This window comes from Melanotaenia boesemani, chromosome 10, assembly GCF_017639745.1.
Source record: "Melanotaenia boesemani isolate fMelBoe1 chromosome 10, fMelBoe1.pri, whole genome shotgun sequence".
NCBI lineage: Eukaryota > Metazoa > Chordata > Actinopteri > Atheriniformes > Melanotaeniidae > Melanotaenia > Melanotaenia boesemani.
In genome coordinates this window covers 987,163-1,011,512 of record NC_055691.1, presented here as the reverse complement: position 1 = coordinate 1,011,512, position 24,350 = coordinate 987,163, and the positions used below count along the sequence as shown (strand labels likewise).

General features: G+C 39.7%; 1 protein-coding gene and 1 long non-coding RNA gene across 2 annotated transcripts in view; both read right to left on the bottom strand.

Moving 5' to 3' along the window:
* The window catches only part of grm8b (glutamate receptor, metabotropic 8b), a 226,037-nt gene that overhangs the window by 174,086 nt on the left and 27,601 nt on the right, over positions 1-24,350 (bottom strand). The window lies entirely within an intron of this gene.
* On the bottom strand, positions 16,648-17,430 carry LOC121648230. Its single transcript, XR_006011929.1, has 3 exons — positions 17,271-17,430; positions 16,828-16,921; positions 16,648-16,728 (listed from the first exon to the last, which is right to left on the bottom strand). It is a non-coding gene; the product is annotated as an uncharacterized LOC121648230 (long non-coding RNA).

Genomic DNA, 24,350 nt, shown 5'->3' with positions numbered 1-24,350 from the left:
GTTTCTCCACTCATGTTCAGGACATCAGCTCAGTGAAGTGTGGCGAGGAGCTGCTGCATTATGCATACACAGGCAAGTATTTCAACTATGTATGTGGGTGTTTCTCACAGTAAGACAGTACAGTGTGGAGTGGTTCTTAAAATGCACTGCATGTATTTTGTGTGTGTCAACAGCAGCTCTGCAGGCTGTCGCTGTGTTCACATCTTCAGTCTGAGTGTATTTTACAACTGCAGCTTTTAGTTCTCAAAGCATATCACCTAAACCAGAGGTTTCCAAAACTGTTTCACCTGCAAGGAATTTCTGTTTCAAGCCATATTAAGTTCAATCAATCCATTTTTTAAAATTTTTTACTTGAACACATTCAAGCCTCAAAGACAGACACACTTGCTGCTCTGAAATTTGATTTATCATTATTGTTTGTTCAGACGACATATTTAGGCCAATATGCAAAGAACAGTAAAGTGATGTTGCTATAATATTTATTTTATTATGTTTTCTTGTTTCATACTTGAAGGTGCATCTTAAAACCAATTCAAAGGACAATGTCAGAAAAATGTATATATTATTAAAACCTGTTCTTTATTGGTATCTAATCATTTTACTATAAGACATTTATATCTACTTGCCATGGGTCCATATACTGTCAGCTGCTATATTTATACCACCATTTTTACTACGGTGTCTCTAAATAAACCAACAACTCTGTGAAGTGAGAACCCTTGGAGCTTTAGAACTGCAGCACCAGCTTTGTTTGATAGGTGCTAGAGCTCCATTAGGGATAAGTAATACCTTAAAAGGACCATAGACGAAGACAGTACACATGTACATAATGTTGAAGAAGTTACCTGTAGTTCACCTGAGGCCACTGGATCCAGATGAAAATCTATCGGACAACCATATTTGATACTGATATTGCTGCTTAGTTACATGTTTCCGTGTTCAGGGGGTGCCCCGGTTTGTTAATATTATTGAAAAATATTGTGAGTTATTAATAATTGCCTGCAGGTTCTCATTAATAGTGATGTTATAACTAAACCGGCTCAATAAAGCCCAGTTTCAGAACTTACAAAAGACACCTGTGGCAGACAGGTGAGAACAGATCATCAAGCTGTGGTTGTTTTAGACAATCAGCTGATCTGATTACTGAGATCGTTTCTGATCAGATGCTGTTTCCTAAAATCCTGAAATCGATCCTGTTGGAGTTCTGCAGTGATTTGATGTGTTACAGTGACAGTAACTACTATTCCAGTGAATATCCAGGTGGTTTGACATTCCCTGAACATCGCTGAGCTGCATTTACAAATCTGTTTTGGATGCATTTATTTCTCTGAAACAGTTTTGAATCAGATCACAGGGGGTGCTGCCGTGATGCTGGGAGTGTGTGTGTGTGAGTTACTTCAAGTCTCCATCTCTGCAAAACCTGTGAATACAAACAACCTTGACCAGAGATCTTCACTGGATAAAAATACAGCATCCAAAGGTGGAAGTTCTGAAATGTTAGCTCAACTTGAATCAGTGGACTAAACAGAGACGTTTGGTTAGCTTCTGACTCAGCAGAAATTTATTCTTTCTTCCTCTCCATCACTCAGACGAGGAACACGGGCAATGCTGTCTCTATATATGAGGGCCTTTCTGAATGTAAATGACCAAGAACGGGCAGAAGCAGGTGATTTAGAACATGTGGAATTCATCCACAGCTGATTACTTACTGACATGCGTATGACCTCTCCATGTTTGATTAATCTGGACTCATTTTCTACTGACGACGTTCTAAATTTCATTGGTAGGGAGTTTAGAGCAGTTTCTACAAAGGACTGATAGATGAAGGCCCAGGAATGTACATTATTAATGCCACTGTACAATGAGTCAGAAACATACTAAAGTCAGGAGGTTACACAGCGCTACTTTAATGCTGCTGAGCTCTTTACATCAGTGCAAGTTTCAGTACATTTTTAAAAATGTAAATTGGAGGATTTACAGAAAGCTGCTACCTTGTAGAAAAAAGGAATGTAATGTTAGGTGCAGCTCTTCTGTTTCTGGCAATTTACAATAAACTAAAGAAGATCAGAGTGGGACATAATGGTCTCACATAATGTTTTTAAATCATCAAGTTATCATCTAGTCTGGCCAGTGTTACACTTTTCAAAGTCTTTCTCTTCCCGTAGCCGGTCCCTATCTGATCTAACACCACTTTTACAGGCATATAACATATGTTTTGTTCCCCTGGGTTTTGGAGAACAACTTGACTTTCTAACGGTGGCTTTCTGCACCAGAGTTATCCATTGAAGTGGTTCTCTTTCCTCCTGCTCTTTGGCCATCAAATTCATGCCTGATAATTACAAACAGTAAATCCTGCTGGACAGGTGCAGTATGAGAAAACATGTGGCAAGGGTTCAGAAAGGAAGCAGTGTGGTCTGTTGAGTCTTACGGTCATTGTGAAATTCATAGAAAAGACAAAAAAGGATCATGAAGAGCTGGAAAGACATTTAAACTCACCTTCCCTGCAATGACCATTTATGAGGGTTTCATGATCATTTTTTCATCATACCTGCATACTCACAACTCAACCCTGACTCTGCTGCTAATGTGGGTCATTATAGCATTTGCTTGTTCGAACGTCCTCAAATTAAGCATTTTTTCCCCTAAACTGAATATAGTAACACACATATATAACTATTTAAATGGGCCTTGGTTAGCGTCAGGTGACTTTATTTAAATCTTTACAGGTTACTAAGACAAGTTAAATTCTTCTCAGTGATGTTAATGAACTCATTTCACATTTAAGAACCATTTTTAACCTTTTTTAAAGAAATTGTTGTTTATATAATCAAATGATTCATATTTGTGAAAAAAGAAAGATCTACTTTTTACCATTTTAACCTATTTATGCATCGTGCCCACTACAGTGGACACCTACTGTATTTAAAGCTGTTTTCTAGTGCATGGGTGAAGATGGTATTATAGCAAATTAACCACTTCAGAGGACATCAATGAGTCATCCAATACACTGCAACTCACTAAAACATTAATAAATATTTAATTATAATTATATAAAATAATAAATAAATAATTATCAGGCTTGCCTGATAATTAATAAACAGGAAAATAAAATGATACAGCCATAACTTAATAAAATAGATATCTATAATAAAAATATGACAGAATATTGGTCTTATGTATTATTCTTATTAACATTTTCATTGAAAAGCTAAAAATAAATAAAATGAAAAAAGCCAAATAAGATAAAAAAAAAAAAAAAGATCATCACTATTGGAAACAGTTGGATTTCGAAAAACAAATAAATAAACTGTGAAAGTAGCATGAATGAACCTTGGGTAACAGAAACATGTGTCATTGTTTTTACATGTGAAATTGGTCTTAAATCTCAACAACTTGAATCACTTCAACTGTAAACTTTAAAGATCATAATATAAACTAATATTCTCACTAATAAGTCAATTTACCTGAAGATTCTACACACTGACAGTAACAGGACTAGCCGTTTTCTTTTTTAATGATTTTTTTTTCGTTTTAGTGACTAGTGACAGATGTAGTGGCTTTTACTGGTGTTATTGGAGACCTTTGGAGGCAGATATGACACCACCTAGTGTTTGCTCTTCTTACAGCGGACCAGCAGGTGCCCGTCCCCCATCTATCATTAGAGGCTTGGTTCTTGTGAATATTCTGATTACATTTAGAATGTATACTATTGGCTATCCAGAAACAAAGCTCATGCCATATTAAAAATCTAAATTGGGCATTATCTCGGTATTAGAAGCTGATTTGGGGCATGTGTAAATAAATTTATTAGGATACTCATCAAGGCATTATTTAAGTGTGCTACGTATTTTCATTTATATTCTTACTCTGTTAATCATATTGACTATCTCTTATCTTTAAGCTCATATACTTACTAACAGTGTGCTTAAGCAACAATGAGACTCTTCATATGGGGTGGGTGAGAAGAACATGTGGGGGGCTGACTAACGCTGTGTTGCCAATAAAACAACATGTGGAATGTTACACTTAAGGGAAATTTCTGGGTCAGCCGGAGTTCGGAGGAGATCCCTTGTTTGTCTGTGTGTGGTTTCTTTGTCCCTGTTTTCCAGAACACAAGAAGCCACCAAATGGATGGATGTCACAAGGAGGGGGGTAGACATCTGCATGTGGTCGGCCTGTGACTGCATGTGGCCCAACTTCTGCAACTGCAGCATTAGTCAGCAAAACTGTGTATATTCAGACCTATATAAGGATTCCAGGATCAGTTAGAGGGAGTTCTGACTGTAACAGCAGCAGACTCCGTATTGTATTAGTCCAGGGGACAGACAATACGAATCCAGAATTCTGTATTTGTACATTTCTCATATCAATTGTAATTAATAAATTAGTTAACTGAGAGAAGTAGTCTGTCATATTTTGATCCATCAAAGAACACGCAGGAGAAGACCCTAAAGAGAAAGGTATAAAGAAAATGTGTGGAACAGTACCTTATTAATACTGTGGGAAGAAGTACCTGTTCTTTATTACTTGTGCATTTTTAAGGTTTTCTCTAACACATGTAGGTGCCTTGTCACAGTGGTGAACCGAATCAAAAAGCCACTTTGTGCTCCGTATTTATATAGATTCTGACAGTTTTCAACCCTTACATTTAGAGAATGGCCGCTAGCTGATATATCACACAATTTACCATTCAGTCGTTGCATCTAGCATTCTGGCACACACTCATAACTAGTTGGGGCAGTAATGCACCAAATCAATACCTGTGCACCACCAAGGATACAACAAGACGAGGTTTCTGGAGCTATGCAGTGTTGCTAAATTAGTGACTTTGTTGCTACATTTAGCATGGCGACTCTTAAAAAAAACGAGTAGCGAGAAATCTAGCAATTTTTTCTGGTTTTTACTCTTCTCAGTGGGAACTGGGCACTGCCACTGGCCCCTCCCCCATGTAAAAGCACTTGATCTTCGCCCAGTTGCAGCTCACAGCAGCAATCGGAGCAGGAGACGTTCACCTCTGATCCATACCCAGACTCTAAATCTCATCCCAGCCGCTTCACACTCAGCTGCGAATCGCTCCAGTGAGAGCTGAAGATCACGGCCCGATGAACAGAACCACATCATCCGCAAAGAGCAGAGACCCAATCCTGAGGCCACCGAACCGGATCCCCTCAACACCTCGTCTGCACCTAGAAATTCTGTCCATAAAAGTTAACAGAATCGGTGACAAAGGGCAGCCTTGGTGGAGTCCAACCCTCATCGGAAACAATTGTGATTTGCTGCCGGCGATGTGGACCAAGCTCTGGCACCGGTCGTACAGGGACCGGACAGCTCGTACAAGCGGGTCCAGCATTCCATACTGCTGGTGTACCCCCCACAGGAGTCCCTGGCGGACACATTCAAACACCTTCTCCAAGTCCACAACTAAAAAGAAAATCTGTTGTATAATTTATTTTCATGTCTATGACTAGAGGGTTATTTTTCAGTTAAAGCTCTAATGGCAAAATTATCCCTTTCTCTTCAATTTTGATTAACAATGTGAATATATATATATATATATATATATATATATATATATATATATATATATATATATATATTTATATATATATTGTTTGTTTGTTTTTCCTTGCTCACTAGCTTCCATATCTCCCTTCCCTGCTGCAGCGGTCTGTCTGATGTAATCAGGTGAGAGCGGGTTTATTAAAATGAAGAGATGTTTTCTGTCTGGAACTTAAGAAGGAAGAAGAAGAACCGACGTTTCTCTTTGTCTAAACCCATGCAGTTGGTAGAACATCATGATTTTTGGGGGGAAACTGCTCTCAAATGACAATGAGAAACCTTTTATTTATTTATTATAGTTTTTTTTAAATAAATATGGTTTTAATTTAGGCCAGACAGCAAAGGTAAGACATGTTTTCTGACTTTTACACACGTGCAGCATAAATCAGGTCTTCTTCTGCCTCTGGTTCGGTGAATCTTGGTCATAGCGACATGAAACTTCCAGCTGTGGAATCTGTGAGATGTGAGCTTTCAGTAGAGGAGCCGTTTGTTCGTGTTCATGCCGTGGGGTGGACACGGGGAGACATCATTTGTGTTTACATATTTTTCGGACTTTGTGTAGCTGCTCTTTAAATTATTTGTTGTCTTAACTGTGTTTGTTGGTGATAGAAATGGTTTTGCTGAGCTGGTAGCTGAGATTCTGGACTTTCTGTGGATACCACACATGTTTATAGTTCCATCTACAGACCTGACGCTACACCCGGAAACGAGATGTTAACCCTTAACTCCCGGTAGCGGAGGCTGCAGGTGCAGAGGTGAAGCTAAACTGTCAAGCTAAGAATGAAAGTTTAGAGAATTTATATCCAGAAATGTGGATAATGAAGCAGTGAAGGTGCATGGATGGAAGTTATTGTGCATATTGTGAATATTTCTCTCTCCTCACCATCTAGAAGCTGTGAGATTCTCATCCTGCTTTCTGTCTGTTCACCTGATGCTGATATTCATCACATATTGTTCCTTCTGTGTTTAGAAGGAAGCAGCTTCACAGCTTTAAATCCATCCTGCTGACTTTTTACCTTTTAGTTAGTAAATCCTGAACATTTCATCCTTCTTTCTCATAAATATGTGATTTTATATATGAAGAAATATTTTATCTGAAAATTGCTGCTTAAACCTGTTTATGTGTTTAGTGCAGGGGTCTGCAGCCTTTCCAATCCAAAGAGCCATTTTCCCTCAGCCAGCTAAATAAAACTACTTTAGAGACGCAGATGTTACCAGACTTTTCAAAAAGGAAACTTAATATATATTTTAATGAAGAGCCACCATAGGATGTTTGTTATTTTTGAAAAACCACATTTTTATTTCCATTTTTAAGGTTTTAAATTAAAGAAAAACATAAAAAAAGAGGAGATAGACTTTTTTCAATGGGATGTAGATATTTGTGGAAAATGATGTAAAGTAAAAAAAAAAAAAGTCCCTGGTTTCCAGTGAAAGGAAAAATAAAAAAAATATTTCAGCCACATATTCAGAGGCATTGTGGAAGGTCCAGAGTCGCAGGTTGGAGACCCCTGATGTTAGTAAACCAAAATTTACTGCATCTTCGTTATATATAAATGAAATAGACATTTTGCACGAAACAATTAATTGCTATATGTCATGCGATTATATGTATATATATGTATATATACATATATATTTGTATATATATATATATATATATTTATATACATATTCTGTCTTACATTGTTAAAGAGTGGACATAAAAAGTGGTAAACAACATGAAAAAAGGTTACTCTAATGATGGTAAAAAACCTGAAGCTATTATGCTGCAAAAATCAACTCCTATCTGCAATCTGGATTTAATTCATTTGGCAAACAACTAATGCAGACACCTTTTCTGCCATTTTTCCTTCCGTCTTCTTTACTCCCACCTGCACCTTAGCTTCCAGTTTGTGCCACCTCCATCAGAAGTGATGTCAGAGGAAGGACAAACACAAGCGGGTAATACTGGATGATTTTGGGTTGTTTTTTTTTTGCAGTTTTGGCAGCGAATGGTACCAAAATAGACACAGGCTTGAGTATTCGATCACAGGAAATGCAGCATACTGTACTGCTGAAGAAAGTTCAGAATGATATATGATGAGGCAGAAAACACACCTTATATAAGGACAGGGGACCGAAGAGACATAACGCCTCTAAATGAAAGATATAGTGTGAAAAAAACTTACAGGGGAGGGAATAAAATACATTAACACCAGTCAGGAAACAACAACAATTGAATGATAACAGTAATTCCATTACTGAGATTTTGGCATCTCTGAATAATCAGCTGCCTTTCAGAGATCATCACAACTCTTTCAGACTGATGGAGTCATACTTTCCAAAAATGACAGTTGCAAACACTGGAATTCTTGCAGCAAGCTTGGTCAGATGTGTGTGGTATTAAAAGATATTGATGCTGTTCAGCAGTTATTTTAAGGCTTTTAATGTTAAGTCAAATTTTACAACTGATTATAATCCTTTAATGATATAGGTGCTCACAATAGCACAAGTAGCAGCATGCATAAACCCGCTGGTCTGATCCATGTGTGATATGATAGAAAAATAAATGTGTGAGAGTCTCTCACACATATAGTTACTGTTTGCACAAGCATCATCTAAGCTTGGGCGCATGCCTTAACTCTGCACGTCTGAGTGTGTTCAGAAAGGAGACAGTCTTAGTAGCAGAACAAAGCAGTATATAGGGAAAACAAACGTAATCTACCAACTGTTTCACCAAAGCAGAAAATAAACATATCCACAGCTCCACACACATCCACACAGCCCCATGGGAAGGTGCAGCAATGTCAGATTTATGTGGAAGTCCCTGTTCTGCCAACAAAGTTGGAATGTTTGATAAGCACAGATGTCTACACAGAACTGAGATTAGAAAGTTATTTGTGCTCATCCAATTTTATATATTTTTTTCTGGTCCTCACTTTCCTCACTTCTCTGAAAAGTCTACACACACTCTGCCCATAGTTTCCAATCAGAAATCACCCTAAATGTAGCTAAATAAGAGTTACAACTCCATGCCAAGTTTCATTTGAACCGATTTTTGTGCCAAAATGTGCAGCCTGCATCTTTTTCAGGTCCGACTAAAAGATCACCTTTAGGACCAGAAGACATCCACCATGCACCGTCTTGTCCAGCTTTATTTCATGCATAACATACATCGAATTTCCTCAGCAGCACTGTTTTACTTTCCCAATAGTCGACCTGTGTGACCTCAAACTGCGCCTGCTTTAAATGAGGTCTGTTTTGAACACGACTCACAGCTTCATGTCTGCTATGGAGCAGAAGAACAAAGATGAAATGGAATATGTTAGAAGAGTGAGCTGCCAAAGAGCTGTAAATATTTTCAGTGACTCACACAAAGTGGTTCTGCTCTCAGGTAAGTGTCACAGCTTTCGTTGGTATTAACATGAAAATATCTGAATGCAGACAGTGTGCAGAACACCCGGCATGTTAGAGTTCTCTTGATTTCAAGAAGAATAAATTACAGATTTAACAGTCAGACAAACTTTGAAGAGCAGGCAGTGCTACGTTTACATATGTACATAGAAGTAGATGACACAATATGTACAACAAAGGCTTTCAAACCAAGGAAACCAGCACAGCACAAGTGTGCTTTTAGTCAATGGGTTTGATTTTTTTAAATCAAATAAAAACTTTAAAATTATATAAAAGACAAATATACAAACTATTAATTGACGGGGGGCCTACGCGAGTGGCTGGAAAAAGTGACAGCAACAAAGATGGAAATTTGAATAATAATAATAATAATAATAAAAGGAACAATACTGAAATGAGATTGTGCACTTATGCCCAGTTGATATTGTTTGATGAATTCGTAATCTTGTATTTAGACAAAATGACTTACAAAAAAAACATAAAAAAATAAATAAATTATGCACTGCCTCTAGCTCTACATGACAGCACCTGGTCCAACTGGACTCCAGCAGTCTGACTACCCCTTAATGATGACGTCCATCTTGTTTGTAAGTGGCTTTGGATAAAAGCGTCTGCTAAATGACTGTAGAATAGAAATGACTGTAGAATATTGCTATTCACTCTTGTAAATAGCAACTGGATTTTATCCTTGTCAGTAAGGTCTCTGATATGACCGTACGAACTCTCATCACTGAACCTGCAACTCTATGGATAGTTTGTCTGAATCTCATTGAGGAGACCAGGGGCTTCATTTATAACGCTGGTGTAGGAACAAAAATCGGTGTACACCAAAACACAGTCAACTTTTGGGATTTATAAAAACCAAACTTGACGGGAAAATGTTCCTACCTCCACAGCAACTCTGATCCAGGCGTACGCACAAAAACAAAACAAAACGGGAAACGACGACACCAAAGGTCCAGACAAAAAATTAAGGAAATGATGTGAAATGTGAGACATTTGTACACAATCCACTATTACCCTTCACACCACATGTTAGATATTAAAGCTGTTTGCAGAAATGATTTAAGACACGTTCCATATTAATCCTCCTAAGAGCCATGCTCGGGAAAAACAGGATTTCCAGGAAAAAGGGAGATGATGTTAATAAGAAGCTCAACCACTAAAACATGTTCTGTCATTGTGAAACAAAACTTCATGTTATAAAACCATCCAGATAAATAAGGAGCCAGTCTGCTGCCAGCATGTAGCAGTCAGTGTGGAAAGTAGCTTTGGTCCTTCAGTCCAGCAGAGCGGGACCAGACTGGAGGCTGGAGGTCTAGAAGTGATGCTACGCTAACGAAACACACAAGAGGAGGATTTCCTTTATTTATTCTATTTATTCTTTTTATTGTTATCCTCATTTCTGTCCAGACGGTCTTTATTTCCTGCAGCTCCTTGTCCACCTGGTTAATAGCGGTGATTGTGTCCCTCTGCACCGCCCACCCAGCTGGAGCACCGCCCACCAAGCTGGAGCACCGCCCACCCTGGCACCCAGCAACTAGAAAGAAATATTATTTAACACTAAATAAACTGCTACCAGACTCAGATGTATCTGTACACACTTACTTTATACATTAAATCAAATGACTAAATTACAGGAGTCATTACTGTCATTTAGAAGACGCTTTTCTCCAAAGTGAATCACCCATGTAAGATTTGAACTTTGATCTCCCGTATCGTAGACGGATGCTCTACCGACTGAGATTTTCAGCCGTACGTTCCGATGTCTCTAGCGTGTCTTCCCTTCTGACACTCATGAAAGCATCTTCACCTGCTGCCAGTATTATGTCTTTCTGACACCAGTAATGTCCACGCTGTGTCCACCAATTAAACATTTTTACGTTTGTCAATGTGCTCCATCAGGATCTCTGTCTCACACCATGAAAAATCCACTTTTTCCCTCTTTTTCTGCTGCCGAGTCATCATGGAAATGATGTGATGAATTTGTATTAGAAGCGTCCACCTAACCATTTATACCCACCATGTGGGCGGGGCAAGGCGTTCTCTCACCTGCGCCGCTTTAGACCTGATTCTGATTTATAAACAGAAACAGGTGTAGGACGTGCGTGCGCACGCTTTGATAAATCTAAAAGTAGAAGTGCGCAGCATTTGCTTTTTGTGCCACAAACGCCGCCTGTAGTTTGCTTTGGTATGCACAGTTTGACAAATAAGGCCCCAGAAGTGCTACCAGGTGTGTATCAGTCATGAGGAGGAGGTACCAAGCTGCTGTGGCTGCATGTGGATCTTTACTACTAAGGGTCCCTACTACCCAAACATTTAACTGTGTTTCTCTTTTTACAGAAGCATGATCCATACAAGTTATACCTTCTTGTAAAAGCGACTAATCAGTCTTTTTCCAACCATCTATAATTCAACACCTGTTGGTATTATTAAATAATCAAACAAATGTTCTTACTTTTTGTGCTAAGTTTTAATTCTGTGATCAAATATATCAATAGCAAAATAATCATAAAAAATTCTACACACTGTAACACTAGCCTAAAACCCATTTTAAAAAACCTAAAAACCCAGAAGCATCTCAGCCCACCCCCACTTGTTATCCCATGACGTCTCCTGGAACCTTAAACTCATGTTAGGGCTCCTGGGGAAGCATTTGCCACAACACCCTGGAGAGGACACCAGACAGGTGACTACACAAAATATTACAGAATTACTTTCACTTCATCTTGCACCTCAACACGTGCAGTATCTTGAGTGCACCACTACCAGGAAGCCACACCTACATCGACTGATCGCCACACCTGAGAGAATTTAGTGAGTATAAAGAACTTCTGTGCAAAGAAGTCTGCATACAAAGATTAAAATAATAATAATAAAAATTTTAATAACTGAGACATCATCTGTGCAAATGTTACCTTTGGGCAAATTTATGCATACTTGAAAAGCTATCCAAATATTGTGGGTAATTTTTTGTTACAATGAGTTATTAGTATGCAAAGTCTTTATCAGAAACATGTTCATGCAGCCTCTGATATGTACAAATTTCTCCCAATTTCAAAATATCTCCAGCTTGGAAGCAGATTTATCTGTTTGTCCTGTTCTAGCAAAATAAAAAAAGAAAAACTTTGAATTTTAAAATGAAAACCTCCCATATTGTGTTTTTCTTTTTCATTTTAAATAGTCAACCAAATAAAAATGTTTCTCAAACTATGAGCTGAGAGTGAAAAAACAGAATCCTGCGGCTAATTTGTGCTGCATTATTTGTCAGGCATCATAACTGGACACTATGCTAATATACTCAGTACTCCTGCTTGGCAAGTCTGCAGATGCACTTGTTAAATGTTTTAATCATCATGTGAAAATGTTCAGGTATCTTTAATATCACAGTAAAAAAATGTAATTTCTGCTTTTGTAGAAAGTCAAGGCCATGTTTATCATCTTTTATTTTTGTTCCATGTTTTGACTGAAACGCTTCCTTCAGTTTGACTAAAACTGAAGAGGTGAGGACGTCAGTGTCTGTTGAATAAAACTGACTTCCATCAAGTTATTAAAGTGTTTTTGTTTGGATTTTTTTTACTATATCTAGGAGAGCAAACTGAAATGTCAGTGAAATGCCAGCATTCATGTTCTCTCTACAGTATCTGTCTGTTTCGCGCTGCGTTCCGGCTGTTTTGTTCCGACATCCACGGCAGGTTGAGGCACACCGGGAGCCTGTCAGATGAGGAGCACCCGCCAGTCCAGACTGCCTCCGCAAGATCACAAAATCATAGGAGAAGTGGAGAATCACAAGAGTCACACCAGGATAAATGTCTTGTCGTCTATGATGATAAATGCTTAATAGCTCAGTGAACGCAAATCTGAATGGCGGCTTTTATTTTGAAAATCACCAGAAGCTTTTACACTGCTCCCATGTCTGATTTCCTGTCTGCCCCTATCTGAACTGCTGAGTTAGATGTGTATTGGATGCGTGCTCTGTCAAAAATAGACTTGGAGTGTATGTTTAGCGGAGAGCCACGACAGGGCGCTTCTGGGACGCTTCTGACATGCTTCATGGCGTGCCCGGTGTGAGCCAAACCACTACAAACAGCTCTGGAGGCCGCGGTGCAGACGGTGGAAATGGACCTTTAGATTTGCATGCAGAAAAGAAAAAAAAATGGGAAAATGTTCTATGGGTTTTAAATAAGCAGCAGCAGAGTTCAGGTCAGCGACCAGATTTAAAGGAAAAGGCTGTGAAAGTTTGGATGATATCTACAGAATATTACAGTTAAACAAGTCGAAGGAGCTGATTTGGCAGCTTGAGAGAGAAAAGTGCTTTTTAGGGATACATTTTAGGAAGTAATGGAGTCTCTTGTTTTTTCTTAGTTTTAAATCTGTTTGAAATAAAATCATATATTAAAACATTCAATAACAAAGTTACCTAATCTTGATCAGTTAAGCCTGGTACACACATAACGATTTTTTTAATCTTGTGAGATTTTTTGTCCGGTCGAGACATCATACGTGAAGATAAAAAAATCAGTTATGATCGTACTGTGTGCGGTCTGCTCTGAAAATGTAATCATGGAACAGCACAACATGACAATGCTGTCCAGTAACTTAAATACAATCTAGTCCTCTGAGCCGGACAAACGTTGAAACTTAGAAGAAGAACCATAGCAACAACTGGTGAAAAACGAAGAACCATAGCAACAACTGGTGAAAAACGAAGAAGAAGAACCATAGAAACAACCGGTAAAAAACGAAGAACCATAGCAACAACCGGTAAAAAACGAAGAAGAACCATAGCAACAACCGGTAAAAAACGAAGAAGAACCATAGAAACAACCGGTAAAAAACAAAGAACCATAGCAACAACCGGTAAAAAACGAAGAAGAAGAATCATAGCAACAATCGCCAAAAAACGAAGAAGAACCATAGCAACAACCGGTGAAAAACGAAGAAGAAGAACCATTCAAGATTCAAAGCGTTTATTGGCCCTGTCCCAATACCCACACTGCACCCTATGGTCCCCTATGAAATGTGCACTTGGTAGAAGTGCACGTAAGTGTTTGAGTGTGCAGGTTACAAGCGTGGGAAAACAGGAGAATTGGGACAGTGATGGTTACGCCATCAACTTGCGCCTTTACGTATTTTCTGCGACATCCATGATGGCGGCACCGGTTGTTTTGTACGCTATTTTGCTGATGAAAATAATTATAAAACTGCAACAAACAACAATATTGAGAAGAAAGAAGCGGAGGTACCAAAGGAGGCTAATACAGCAGACTCTCGTTGCTGTGCCGGAGTTCGTACGAACGGTAAGTTAAATGCTATGGGCTACTGTTTCCTAAGATGCCCATCACTACCCTATTGCCCGGTGGGAAGATATTTTTCTCAATGAAAAGCAGTAAAGATACACACCCGCTTGCATCTTGAATGGCTAATACTCGTCCTAGTAGAAGTAATTGTAATTACTCTGATTTGAGAAAAAAAAAATAAAAAAATGATAAGACGTAAGATTTTTTTTTAAATTTCATCTCCATATAATTTTAGGCTAGAGCACCGCTCCTGTACACAAGACTGAATTCCACCGTTCCAGTTCTTCAGGTGTACTTTGATCCTGACCAAGACCTGATACCAGACTACCGCCTGACAAGGGATTCAATGAATGGCTTGATGAGAGTTTTAAAAAGAGATCAAGATCACGGCTGGGGTTATCCACTGGAGATACTGATCTTCATCTATTGGCTGGCACATGGCATCTCATACAGAGTTGCAGCCAGAGCATTCTCTGTGCCGAAGTCAACAGTCTGAATGGAAAATGCACACAAAGTCATCTGTTATCCAAAACAGGAGGAGTTGGAGGACATTGGGAAGGGATTTGGACGTTTAGCTCGACACAAAGCATTTGACAAGGCTGTAGGTGCAGTGGATGGCTGTCTTATACGAATTAAACCACCAAATCAAAACAAAGAAGATTACTTTTCCTATAAGCAGTTCTATTCCATTCACATGCAAGCCATCTGTGACTCTGTTGGCCGATTTCCGAACATTTTCACTGGTTTTCCTGGTTCTGTTCATGACACGCGTGTTCTTAAAAACAGCCCTGTGTATGTGAATGCTGAATACCCACCACCTGGCTTTTTTATTCTGGGTGATGGCGGATATCCCTGCATTCAGTCGCCTATAGCCATTATCACCCCTTTACAAACTGCCACTTGAGGGCCGGGTTCAAGAAAGATTTAACAACTGCCATGCATGTGCTCGTTCAGTAATTGAACGAGCCTTTGGCATGATGAAAGCTTGATGGCGCACAACCATGTTTAAAGCAATAGAGGTCAAGGTTGCATTTTGCACTGAAGTGGTAACTGCCTGTGCGTTCCTACATAATATCTGCCTGGTGATGTCCTTGAACCAGAAGATTTGGATGATCAACCCCCACCACTGCCTCCAGGAGATGCTGGACAGGAAGCAAGTGGCAGCATGCTGAGAGCACGACTCTCTGCCCAGGTTTCTGCACCACTTACTTTACAAGCACACCTATTTGAACATGATTACATCTAGTTTTGGAACTCACTAACCTTAAAATGTTTTTCCTGTTAAAATGTTGACTATTTAAATTGTTTGCTGTTATGTTTTAGCCAACATTGCAATGAAGTATTATATGCCATTGTGGGCTCGTTCTTTTAAGAGTTGTCATCAGAGTAACATTTTTAAATTTCACTGAAATTGAGTGTGTAATTTTAGTAGACCAAACTTATAGATTTTTAGAAAAAATATTCACATGAATTGAAATATTGAATTGTAATCAGTTCTAAAAAAAATATTAGCTTTATTTTTTCTGTGGCCTATAAACGTAAAAGGTTAAAAATAAAATAAAATACAAAATATATTGCTTGCACTTAATCATTAATAGAATGTGTATGTCTTGTTACGACGCTCTTCTTTTTTTTTTTACAAATTATATGTAAATAAATAAATGCCATTTGTATTTTTCTGAAAATGTGTTTATTACATGTTTAACAATATTGTCAAAGCTGCTGTGGGGGTAAAGAACAACTGAGCAGACATAACAGAAACATAACTGGATGCTTACATTTTTGAGAACATGTGCATTTTCTGGGGCAAATGGATAAAATAAAACCTGTTAACCACTTTACTTGGTAAGGTGGTCAACAAGTTTCCCAAACAGATTTAGCATTTTATCCATTTGTCCCTGGGAATGGTTAAGCCAGACTCTGTCACGATCATCTTCTTCTTTTTGCCTCCTCTCCATGTTCTCACACCATTCCCTAAGGCCCTCTGCTGCACTCTCATCACTCTTCTTCCTTTTCCTCAGCCTCTTCAGTGTCACAACTGGAGAACTTTCTGGAGAGCTCACCTCTGAGCTCGCTGCTCCTGCTGCTGACAGAGATGCTGTGTCCGCCTTGTCTTCATTCTCCGTCTGGCTGACCACTACACTGCTTGGCCCTGAAGAGTAGAGGCTGACTGGTCTAACGGATGGCCTCTGGCCAACTGCTTCGTGCATGGCAGCATAGAAAATCCAAGTTGCTGCAGTAACTTCTCCCTCATCTGTCCCTGACCCAGTTTTTGGAAGTGACAAGTCTTTAACATAACAATACATGCATATATAAAAGATAGAAATTATATTTACATGCTACAATCTCACAGATGCAAAGACACTTCATATTGTTAATCAAATTACCTTACATTTTTTTCTTTAGGTTTTCCCATTTCTTCTTGCATTGTTGAGGAGTTACTTTCCCCTCCAAGTCCATTATTTTTATTATTTCGCTGCAAGAATCATATGTTAAATTAGAAAAAATATCTGTCTGTCTATCTGTTAAATATTTACCTAAAACATTTTAATATTGTTTACAGACATAAACTCACTCATAGCCTTGAGTAGAGGCATTTCTGTGCCCAGTGAAGAGATGGTCATTTTCAGACCTAAATCGAATAAAACTGAACGTCATTTCATCCGTCCCTGTAAAAAAATATGAGTTTTTAGAAAATCCCCACACGTTTTTAATGAATATACATGAATAATAAATTACTGAACAAATTTATGTAAAGTTGTTGGATGATTTTAAATGTAGAGGGATAAATAACTTTTGTATTCTAAACTAAATGTATATGAAATAATTAAACTGGCTGCTTTATGAGTTGTTGAAAACAAAATTTGATGAAATTGTTAGCATAAAATGTCTGTGAACAAATATCTGTACTTTTATTAGTAACTTACAGATATTTAAAACATTCCAAGTAACAGGGGAAACTACTAATATTTTTACACAAGTATAGCATAGTAAAAGAGGAAGTATTTCAATACTTACACTTAAAAACAAACTTTTTTGCCACTGGCACAGGATCTGCATCGCCAAACATTGCCATTTTCCCACTTTTTTTTAGTTTAAAACATCACATGCAGCAATGAATTGTGGGTAATATGCTTTGGCGAAGTCTGCATGGATGCGGACTTAGCCAAAGTGTGGACTGAGGGTGCAAAGGGGGCGAGGCAAACTTCCGCTCTGGAGAATTGGGACACACTACACACTCGCGCCCATCAACGCGAACGCGCAATCCAGGGGCACAAGGGTGGGAGTGCGAATATTGGGACTGAGCCATTGTCACATGCACAGTAAGGAAACAGGTTTCCCTGTACAGTGAAATTCTTACTTTGCCGTCCACACCGAATGCCATAAATATTCAAAGTATATAGAAAAGACTAATTTAAGAAAAGCATGCAAAGGAGTAAACATAAATATAAACTATAGGTAAAATATAAGTAAGTAAAGTAATCTATGTACATAATGTGCAGCGTGCTACATAAACTGTGCAACATTCAGCATTGAATGAGTAATTGTGCAAAAAAAGAACTGTCATGAGGTAGACGGTATGATACATGTGCAAATACTGAATAATAATAATAAGGTGCATTGATAGTGTAAACAGTCAGTATGTGTAAATGTACAGTCCATTGTTACAGACTCCAGTCTGCTCTTAACTGTTAAGGAGTCTGATGGCTGAGGGAAAGAAAGAGTTTCTGAGTCTGCTAGTCCTGCATTTCATACTCCTGTACCTCCGGCCTGAGGGGAGGAGAGTGAACAGTCCATGTTGAGGGTGGGTGGGGTCTTTGATGATGGAGGCAGCTCTCCTGAGGACTCTGCGCTGGTAGTTGCTCTGCAGAGAGGGAAGGGGAGTCCTGGTGATCTTAGATGCAGTCTTCACCACTCTCTGCAGGCGTTTGCGGTCCGTGACAGTAGAGCTGCCATACCACACGGTGATGCAGCTGGTCAGGACTGACTCAATGAGGCAGCTGTAGAAGTTGCTGAGGATCTTCGGTGACACGCTGAACTTCCTCAGCCTCCTCAGGAAGTACAGCTGCTGCTGAGCCTTCTTCACCAGCCGTGTGGTGTTAAGTGTCCAGGTGAGGTCCTCGCTGATGTGGACCCCCAGATATTTGAAGCTGCTCACCCTCTCCTCTTCCAGCCCACGGATAAGCAGTGGATGATGAGGGTTCCTCTCCTTCCTCATGTCCACTATCATCTCCTTGGTCTTGTCTGTGTTGAGGGTGAGATTGTTGTCCTCACACCACGTCACCAGAGAGGCCACCTCCCTCCTGTAGGCTGCTTCGTCCCCACCTGTGATGTGTCCTATCACAGCGGTGTCGTCTGCAAACTTCAAGATGATGTTATCCTTGTGGGAGGCTGCACAGTCGTGGGTGAACAGGGTGTAGAGGATGGGACTGAGAACACACCCTGGTGGTGTGCCAATGTTTGTGATGATACTGTCTGAGGTTCTGTTCCCTATCCTGACAGACTGAGGCCTGCCAGTCAGAAAGTCCAGAAGCCAGTCACAGAGGATGGGGTGTAGTCTGAGGGAGAACAGTTTGTGGGTGAGCTTGTGAGGGATGACCGTATTGAATGCAGAGCTGTAGTCAATAAAGAGCATCCAGATGTAGGAGTCTTTATTCTCCAGGTGTGAGAGGGAGATGTGCAGTGCAGCGGCGATGGCATCTGAGGTGGACCTGTTGGGCCGGTAGGCGTACTGCAGGGGGTCCAGTGTGACCGGCAGGCAGTTCTGAATGTGGGTCAGCATCACTCTCTCGAAGCACTTCATAATGATTGGAGTGAGTGCTACTGGCCTGTAGTCATTCAGGCAGGTGGGGGGGCACTTCTTGGGAAGAGGGACAATGGTGGTGGTCTTGAAGCAGGGGGGAACAGTTCTCTGGGTAAGGGAGAGGTTGAACATGGAGGTGAGAATGTCTGTCAGCTCGTTGGCACATGCTCTGAGGGCTCGTCCAGGGATGTTGTCTGGCCCCGCCGCTTTGCGTGGGTTGATCCTCCTCAGGGCTTCATTTACCTGGGCTGGTGAGACAACTGGTGAGGGGGAGGGGGGTGTGGAGGTCCAGGTGTCTGGGTCCCTCCTGTCTGTGTGGGGGGTGGAGGCCTCAAAGCGGATGTAGAATGTGTTGAGGTCATCAGGCAGGCTGTCTGTGGCGCTGATTGTACTGGAACTTCTCCTGTAGTCGGTGATGTGTTGCAAACCCTGCCACATGCGCCCAGACTCAGCAGTGGAGTAGAAGCCGTCCAGCTTGTCTCTGGACTGCCTCTTGGCTGCTGTGATGGCCTTTCTCAGTCCGTACCTCGCCACTTTGTACTCCGCCTCATCACCAGATGTAAAAGCAGTGGAGCGAGCACGCAGCATGTGACGTACCTGACTGTTTATCCAGGGCTTCTGGTTGGGAAACTTCCTGACTTGTATCGTGGGCACAATGTTATCCACACAAGTGCTGATGTACCCAGTCACATAGTCAGCATAATCCTGTACACTGACAGAAGAGTCCTCCAGAGTAGCTGCAGCTTTAAACACATCCCAGTCTGTAGTAGCAAAACAGTGTGATATATATAAAAAATATGGTGATTAGACACCAAGAGAAACAGTTTTTTAATAATATGGTACATTTTTCTGTCATTGACCTTTGGTCTTGTTATATGCTGCAACTTAAATGATGTTACTCATATGTTTAATTCTCGCTTCATGAATTACTGAACATTGTTTAGAATAGATTTCTCAGTAATGCAAGGGACATATTTTTCTCATATCTCCATAGTCATACCATTTTGGAGCCCTCACTTGAACTGTCTGTACTTAAACCTCTAATTTTATTCAGCTTCACTTTATCTGAATTGACTTTTGCAGAGATAATGTTCACATATTGTCCTATGATCTGATAGAGGTTTAGAGCTGCAACTGCATCATTACACAGATATAAATATTCTCTTCTTTAAAGTCATAAGAATGATTCAAACTAAACTAAATCCACTCATACACAACCAACAAGCTCACTGTTCATCAAACTGAAAATACTGACATTTGTTTAAAGTATAATAATGGAATAGCTGCAATGAAAACATATCAAACAATAGGTAGATTTAAGCAAATAGTAAAAATGGAATAACTAAAAGATATGAAAAGATGGCTTATTGAAATGTATGTGTAGTGTCATTTATGATGGTTAATTATTTTTCTGTGTTATGGTTTCTGATGTGCGGAGCCTGATAAAATGCTGTGGAAGGTTAAATATTTAAATTATAATGGACAAACGTGTTATTGCTAGATAAGTATTTGAGTTCCTCTAATATATTTTTCAAACTTTGAAAACTTTGATTTTGTGTGTTTAAAAGTTAACTTTTTTGGGGGGAGGGGGTTAAATTGAAATAAATTACTAATGAACATTTTCTTTTAATTACAAAATCATTGTAAAAGTGTTGTTTGTTTTTAATCAAATCTGAAAATGTTTCAGTTTGTGCTGTGCCATCTTTTATTCATCTTCACTGGCACATATGCTGAAGCTTACACCTTTTAACTAATCTCACGAGTGTTCCCTTCTTTTCTATGACTCAAAGTATTCAAAAGAACCGTGTGTGTGTGTGTGTGTGTGTGTAAAACTTTTAAACAGAGGCCTGACAAATAAGCACAATGCTCAAAGGGAAAATAAGGAATAAAAAAGGCAAAAACTAGTCTATCACGTCCCCTACACACAACACAGGTCCAAGAGTCCATCCTTTCCTCATCTGCCAGTGCCCAGATCTTTTAGGGACCCTGACAGGAACTGAATGGAGTGAATATCTGCAGCTGACCCTGACAGAAACACTTGTTCCCTTTTATCATACCAGCATGATTCTGAAAAGTTAGCAGCATCGACAGACTGTGCATGTGAGCTGTTGGTACATCCAGTTCCTCTCCCTGTGACAGCGACAGTGTGATGACAGACAGCAGGTTTTTTGCTGATCTGTTGCAAGGCAGGAAGATTGCCCGGAAGACACAGGGTGGGGTGGGAGGCATAGAGGGTAAAGGGTGCAGAGTTTAGTAGACCAATCAGCTGTCAGAACAGATGAGCATCACTGTTAAGGGACAGCCTCAGAGGATGATGAGGCAGAGAAGAGTTCAGGAAAGACGTCTCATCACAGCATCGTTTGAAATAAGGCTCTGAAAGTTTTACAATTAGCTCTGGTTGCTGTGAGATGTCTTCTGTTAGTAATAGCTGACATTAATTTACAGCCTGAGATAGAGACGGCTCATTGTTAACTGAAATATTTTGTTATAAATACTCATGAGCATCTGCCCACAACCCCAAAAAAGTTGTAATTTTGTTTTAATGACCCCAAAGTTGATGCCAGTTAATCCCTTTATTGACCAATGGTTTAAGCTCAAATCTTTTTTCACTGGCAGCTAAATTTTGGCATGAGATGCAAAATAACAGCCTATATAAGACCATCAGTGTCATTTTTTATTAAGTTGCATTTTTTAAGAGGTTTTAATTTATTATTAGAGTCAATTATTGATCTAAAAACTGTATTCCCACAGACTGATATTGAGCTTACAAAGGTGAAAACAATGAGGTGCAGTTGTGTTTCATCCACCAGGTTTATGAGCATTTCTGAAGCTTGACATGACAGCCAAGCGGCAGCTGAGTGTCAGCAGACATGTGTCTGCAAGCATCATGTCCCACAGAAAGCTGGCTGTACCTCCCTCTTACAACTTAACCCCAAAATGCCACAGCCATGCTGGCCTGCTGAGGAGCGGGGTGCAGAGACAGAACAGGAGAAGCTTGATGATAATCTGGAAGAACGACGTTAGCGGCGACATGCTGTGACATCATCATCCTTAGGCTCAGAGAGAAGTGGCACAACATATTTCTCTTCCGACCCAGCATCCTAGTATCTGCAGCCTGCACTGGGAGGAAATACTCCATCCAGTAAATACATGCAGTAGTCTGACTGCTCCTTTTTGTTTTTGTCTTTTTTGGTGCCTTGTTTTTTTTTTTTTTTTTTATCTCTCTCCGCTTCCACTCTTCACATGCATTTGTACAGGGGCCCACGTCCTTTATCTTTACACTCATAAAAAAAAAAGAACCCAATGAAATGTTGTACTCAGGCTAATGAGTCGGAGAAACCTGACAGCAAGCTGCTGCACTTGTAAATTAACAGAAAACATCCTGCAGCCTCTGTTAGAAAACAAAGCAGACAATGATTGGGAGCACCCATTGGATGGCAAACTGAGAATAACAAGACTAACATCATCAGCCAAAAGTAAATAAAAAAAAAAAAGGAATAAACTGTATTTAGTGATGAGTGCGATTGTGTAAATGCAACCACGTCCCCTCCGATGACCAGAAGCAGCAAAAGAGTGCCCTAGAACTGAACCAACCTGAGCCACAACGGAGCACGAAACCCAGCCAGACCCAGACAGGGGTGACCGCGAACCCACCAAGAAGACAGCACCAGAAAACCCCAGCCAGAGCCTGCATGACCAAAGAGCATGGGTCCATCCGGGCCAGGTAGAAAACATGACTGCTGGATCCAGGGCCACATGAACAGGTTTAAAACCCCTGGGGACCACGATGCAGGAATTTATTTAAGATGATTTAGGTCCCTTTCTGTATTCTTTAATAGTTGGATCTGATCTTTTGTCAAACCATTGATATGAAAAAGTAAATAACACTTAACAGTTCTTACTAGGGATGTGCATGACTAATCAATTAATAAAAACAAAGTAAAGCTTGTGAATCTACTTTATCTACTTTATTAAACTTTATTTTTAAAAGAACAGCATAGCTCCTTTAAGGTCAAGCTAGAGAGAGAGAGAGAGAGAGAGAGAGAGAGAGAGAGCATGTCAGCTGGTTTGGGAATGTTTTACAGTAAAGCCGCTGGGAAATGTCGTCAGTTGCAGGTTGTTGGCTTTTGGGCTTGTTTTCTTAAGTGTAGTTGCTTATTTGGGCTTGTCCTGCTTCCTTTATAAAGTCCTCCTCATTCTTTCTCAGCAGTCCACAATTAGGCAATAACCCCTGGCTGCAGGTCGGGAAACATGAACAATGGTCCTTTTGTCAGGAACTACTATCCACAGCCTGTTTCCTTGGTTACCACAGCTGCCCGTCTGATCGCCCCAACCCACAGGCATGCGCACACAAGTTCACCTGACAGAGTGACAATATATATATATATATATATATATATATATATATATATATAATGTGTGTAAATCTATAAAACAAAAAGTGAAAGGCGTTCTGCTGATATCAGTGTGAAACGCGTGCTCACCATGCAGCATGCTGGCACAAAACAGCTCTCTTTTATTCATGAGGTTTATTAGTTTCAATGTCCCATAACAACATGAGGAGAAGACCGTTTTCATTTGTTTTGGGTTTTACCTGCAGCTCTTTTTGAGATAAGTCATGTATGTCTTACTTTAATCCAAGTTTAAAAGTTTAAGTTGCTCAAGGTGTTTTACTATGTTTACAGTTAATTCACTTTAGTTCAATTTTGTATTTAGTTCATTTTAAAATCTGGTAAGGACCAATCCTGCAGAAGTGAAGAGAATTAACTGTTCACTTAATGCTAAATTCACATTAATATCAGAAACCAGAGAAAAATTGGCATTACTTTATAAAACTAAAACAGATATCAGGGTCCTTTTAGGGCAGAAAGTCTTTTGCCTAATCACAGTCATGAATGTAAAGAACTACCAGGCCTCCACTTGACTGCTGAATGAACTGACTCGACCTCATCTAAATCACACAGCTTGTCAGTCCCTCCCATTGGCTCCCAGGCATGTCAATCAAGTCATTCATGTGTCCAAACAACTCTCTTTGAAATCTAGTATCTACCTAATAATTATAAGAAATACCACCAACACATTTCACTTATCTATTTTGGCACCAGATGTCTGCATGCATCTTTAATGTGGTCCATGTTTAAAGCATCCATGCCGCTGTCTGCTGTATCCTCCCGGTGTCAGTTTTCATTTAAAAGAAACCTACAAATCCAAACGAAAACAGAACAACACCAGCAGTTCAATGTGTGAGAACTCACTCATCTGAAAATTGTGGGGAAAACAGAAATTAAACCATT